Here is a 5894-nt window from a genome sequence, read left to right as displayed (position 1 = left end):
GGGATTATAGGCTGATCTTCATAGTTGCGCCACCTCTACTGCCGTGACATCATCTTAAACGCGACACAAACATTACTGACCATAAACAATAACACGACCGCTAGCTGTTAGCTACTAGCTCATTGTGCTGCATAAAGCAGTTGTTGCATGGTGATTTTGCCTGGTTGTTGTAGAAGCAAGCTTTTCAGTAGCTGGTCAACTAAATAAAGTGAAGCTTTCAAGCAGAATATAGAGTTAACGTAACAAAACGTACCATCCTCCATTGTGGACTCCAACAATGCTGAGTCCAGGGCACTCTCCCTCCCATTGCTTGCCGGTCTATTGCCATAGATAGCATCCATTTGGTCGAACCACTTCCACTTTATTCTGTTTGAACTACTCCGGCTGTTGTGGTCCTTGATGGTTCTGTAGTCACCGTGTCGCAAATCCAGTGACGCTGGTAGTGATGATTCTCTCTGACCAGTCAGTGATCTGCAGGGTTTTGACGTCACATTTAGTATCGGCTCGGCTCGCTTGGAACCTCGACCGAGGAGGTACTAAAAAAAAGTACCAGGTACCAGGTACTATCCACAGTGGAAAACCCCCAGAAAGTGAGCAGAGTCAAGTCGAGTAGAGCTGTACCGTGCAGTGGAAAATCCTGACTGGAACGCACTGAGGCCAGAAGTGGGAAATTTCAACTCGGATATTCCCACCTCCGCACAAGGAGCTCTTTGGGAACGTAGCATTACAACCACCCCCATCACCCCACCAGGACTTATGGACTGCGTGTACATGTGAAGTCACGAGCAAACTGATGTTCTTGTGTCAGTAGGTCCCGAGTTCGATGAGCTGAAGTTCACTGGTAAGTAAAATGGTATAATTTTATAATGCTGTGCGATTGTGACCAGATTGCTTTAACATACCTTCATTAATTTACCAGTTTTTTAGGTGGTCTTAGGGGCGGACTGGCCATAGGGAGAACCAGGACTTTTCCCTGTGGGCCGGCCACGAAACGGGGCCGAACAGGCAGTGATAAGCTGAAAAGGGCCGCAAAACTTTCTATGTAAAATCCAGGGCAGATTTCTCTTCCCAGTCCGCCCCTGGGTCTGATTAAATAAGTATAAAAATGTTTTGGCCGTTTTGCATTGGATTTGCATTAGTTTGAGGAACCAGTTTCACATCAGTATAGCTTTATAACTTCATAACAATTTACAAATTTAAACAGAGCACTTAATTCTCTTTAGATATGAAATGTACATGAGCTCAAATGTTTTACATTGCAACAAGTAGCAGAAGTAATAATATACTAATCGGTTAAGCGCTAATGATTAATCGTTGCAACAATCGCCAAATAGTCGAATAATCGTTCTAATAATCGTTAAATTAATCGATTATCAAAATAATCATTAGTTGCAGCTGCAGCCATAATATATATATATATATATATATATATATATATATATATATATATATATATATATATATATATATATATATATATTAGGGCTGCAACTATATATTTGATCAAATATATGGTGTATATTTTTGCAGGGTTGGGAGGGTTATTTTTGAAATGTATTCCACTACAGATTACAGAATACATGCTGTAAAATGTAATTTGTAACATATTCCATTAGATTACTCAAGGTCAGTAACATATTCTAAGTACTTTGGATTACTTCTTCAGCACTGGTAGATTTTTTTACTTGTTTTGACTGTAAAAACTCTGCCAGTACAGCAAGACAAAATACACGTTAAAAATACATTCTCTGAAAAACCTAAATATCTTAAGCAGTGTTGTTTCTAAAACAAGATCAATCAAGTTGATCTTGTTTTAAGGATTTTTAGATATTTTTACAGGAAAACAATACAAAAAATATTATCAAGAATGTAATTTTTCCCTAATATCAAAGGTCTGACTAGAAAAAAATTTATGATCCAACGTGAATTTTCTTGATAAAACATATGATCATGCCTGGTAACGTGCATGTAAAATGGCTAGAAATAGCATTTTATCAGCGTAAAGCTGACAATTTACACAAGGTTTATTTCTATTTCTTCTGCTCCAAACTTACTTCAAACTTACTTCTCTGTCTGCTCATATGAATGTAAGACATCATAAGAAAGTGTTTCACCGCTGTTCAAATGCACTTTGGATCACATCATTAATATGTATAAATCTTTTCCATCTGAAAGGACTAAATATTAAATGAAACAAATGACAATAAAATGCAAAGTAATCTCTTCAGTAATCAAAATACTTTTTGAATGTAACTGTAATCTAAATACCAATGATTTAAATTGTAACTGTAGTGGAATACAGTTATCTTATATTTTGTATTTTAAATACGTAATCCCGTTACATGTATTTCGTTACTCTCCAACCCTGTATATACGGTGTATATATATATATATATATATATATATATATATATATATATATATATATATATATATATATATTTAAGCAATATCACATGAGCAAGAGTGTGATATGGCCCTATATCAGCACTGCTGTGATTCGGCCGTAGGCCGAGTGCCATAGATAATCACAGCAGTGCTGATTTAGGGCCATATAGCACGATTGTGAGTGTGATATTGCTAATATACAACAGTTCAATGCACAACTACATTTAAAAAAATTAGGAATAACTGAGTACGGTCATAAAAACACATCTGTGCATGGAACTACTTTCTTACGCGGCAGATCAGAATCTGCCGTTGCTGGTTCAAACCAAATGATGCGTCCAAGCCTTCATTAGTAATTCAAAAATGTCACTTCAGAAATAGTATCACGGCTTGTGCTTTTATTGGATAAACAAGGATGGATGGATGTGAGTGTGTGTGAGAGAGAAAGAGAGAGAGAGAGACAGAGCGTGTGCGATCACCTATTGCCACTCCCAAGCAGAGATGCTGTCAGCTGTCATGCTGTCAGCTTTCTGAAGATCAAATTTCTCAGTGGAAAAGTAGCAGTCCAAGTGGGGGTAATTCTACCTATTTCGCGGTGGTCGGTGCGCAAGAGTCGATCACTATAGAAACTGTAATCTCCGCCATTTTAAACAGTGTGTCCATTCCAATGTGGAAAGTCCAATAAGAGGTAAGTGCCTTCAGTTTGTGTAATTAATCAGACTGTCGTGTCTCAGCTGTGATGAGCCGTAATGCTTAAGTTGTTTGTTTAAAGCTGTTTAAAGCTATTTCCTAGCTTTAGTAGTAGTAATACAAGCAATCATATAGCTTCTAGGAACGTGACGTCAGCAATGCAATGCATGTTGGGACTTTAGGACACGGAAGCTGTGGTGGATACTGTGTTGTATTGGAAATAGATGGTATAGTTTGTATTATACAGATAAAAATACGTAACAATGGTGAATGCTTGTTGTGTAATTAACTGCCATAATCGCACTCACGACCGGCGTGGAAACTGTATTTCATATGGAGTGCGTTTTTTCAGCTTTCCCACCTGTAAACAACACGTTGGATCTCAGGTCTCCGAATTAACAAAGTGGCGTCGCATGGCATGGGTAGCAGCAGTAAGACGGAAAAACATCACCTTCAACAACATTCCCCGACACGTTTGTTTGTTCATGGCATTTTCACAAAGGTAAGATATAATCAAAGCACATCTAACTGTTTTTGTTGTTACCGCTAGCAATGCAAATGTGGTGTAGAGTTGTTGCTACACCGCTAACTTTGCACTAGTAACAGGCTGCATAGCTACATAACCAATCAAATAAATTCGGCCTTTTCTTTTTAGGCAAACCAGCCTATGAAATGCTAGACTGTGATTCTGACTGGGTACCATCATTACATCTCGGGCACACAGAAGTTAAAGCAACACACTCTGGGAGGTTTAACCGGAGAACACAGAGACAGCAAACTGTCACAGGGAATAACACTGCACCTGCTCCACTTGATCTAGCTGGCCAGAGACCGGAGATGGATGAAGCTGCAACACCAGATGGTGCTTCACAGATGGATGACACTGGTTCAAAAGACAACACTGCAGAACAGCAGGAATGTCTTTTTTGTAGCTGCAGTCTTGCCGAAATTAACTGCTTGTTGAAGGAGAACAGGAGACTGAAGGAAGAGCTCTCTCAAAAGAAGATGGAAGATGATGACGTGAAGGTCAGGTACTACACTGGGCTTCCATGTTTTGCGGTTCTGATGGGTGTGCTGACACATCTTCTTCCCTGCCTGCCACAGACCGGCCGAAAACTTTTCTCCTTTTCAGATGCTCCTCTCAACTCTGATGCGCCTGAGGCTGAATCTGCCAATCCAGCACATTGCATACCTGTTCTCTGTGGATCGAAAGACTGTGTCCACCACATTCAGAGATACCAGAGGTACAATGTTTACACATCTCAAACCCTTGGTGCACTGGCCAGAGAGGCATTGTTTGCAAACCACCATGCCACATCAGTTTGTAGAGGCTTTCGGCAATCGTGTAGCAGTTATTATGGACTGCTTTGAAATTCGCATTGAAAGAGCATCAAATCTCAAAGCTGGAGTGCAGACATTTTCCCACTACAAACACCAGCACACCCTAAAATATCTCATTGGCATTACACCACGGGGAGCTATCTCTTTTATTTCCCAAGGGTTGGGAGTTCGTGTCAGTGACAAGCATGTGACTGAGTATAGTGGCATTCTTAATAAACTATTGCCTGGGGACTTGGTGTTGGCAGATCGCAGATTTGACATCAGAGACAGTGTTGGACTGATGTGTGCAGAAGTGAAAATACCTGCATTCACAAGAGGACGCAGCCAGCTGGATGCAAAAGATGTAGAGGAGACAAGCCAGATAGCTCACCTCAGGGTTCACGTGGAGAGGGTGATTAGATGTGTACACAAAGTACACCATACTAGGTGGAATTGTACCAGTGATCATGGTACTACCATGTCAAGGCGAGGACATGACATTCCTTGACAAGATTGTGACTGTATGCTGTGCCTTGACTAATATGTGCCCCAGCGTTGTTATGAAACCATAAACTATGACATTAAACATGTTCACTATGCATGAACAGCATATCCTGCATTATCAGTGTTATTCATGTTGCGTACCACCTGTTTCCATAATAATTGACAAAGTAGTTCAATTCTGTATCTCTTTATTCGTGTATCATAGCACACTGAGGTAAATGTCTACAGTTCACAGTAACTGATACAACATACAAAAACAGGTTAAGTGTCAGTGTAACCTTAACAACACATAAAAAGGTAATTAAGTAAACAAATTAAATATATATATATATATATATATATATATATATATATATAATAAAAAAACATTGCACCTAAAAGTTCAGTGCTACTGTAGTACAAATACAACAGGTGTAAGGGGTAACAGCGGTGTAACCTTCAATTATCAAGAACACAGATAACAAGGCAATAAGTAAACAAGTTAAATAGAAAACTAAAAATGAAAACCTATTGGAACATTAAATTAAAATACAATACTGTCCAGTAATTAAAAAGAACTATAAATACTAAAACACACTTGTGCTCCAATGTTTCAGTGTGTGCAGGAGGCACAGAACCATTACTCGCTTTCTGAAGGTGCCTGACTGAGTCCCACACAGCTGAGGTGGAACCACTGGACTGCACAGTTTTCATTGTCACAAGCCACCATGTCATCCTGGTCTTCAGGCCCTCTACAAATGCACCAGAGTCTTTTTATGTTTTCATGTGCCTGTGTTCTTGCCCTTTTTGTGTGAGATGGCTGTAACTCTGTTGAAACAGGTGTCTTTGTGGAGGCTGGTCGAGTATAGTAACAAAACACAAGCTCAGGTAGTGAAACTTTTGTGGAAGAACTCCTGTGCCCTCTTTAGAAGTGTTTTTCAGTAGTCCGCATTCGGTAAGACCCGAACCACAGCACAATCATTCGCTGTCCACACAACAGAGTCACAAAACTG

General features: G+C 39.6%; 1 pseudogene; it reads left to right on the top strand.

The window, feature by feature from the left end:
• Positions 1-3341: 3341 nt before the first annotated feature.
• LOC127456401 (uncharacterized) lies at positions 3342-4970 on the top strand (annotated as a pseudogene).
• Positions 4971-5894: the final 924 nt, after the last annotated feature.

This window comes from Myxocyprinus asiaticus, chromosome 18 (genome assembly GCF_019703515.2).
Source record: "Myxocyprinus asiaticus isolate MX2 ecotype Aquarium Trade chromosome 18, UBuf_Myxa_2, whole genome shotgun sequence".
Lineage (NCBI taxonomy): Eukaryota > Metazoa > Chordata > Actinopteri > Cypriniformes > Catostomidae > Myxocyprinus > Myxocyprinus asiaticus.
This window is presented reverse-complemented; position numbering and strand designations above follow the sequence as displayed.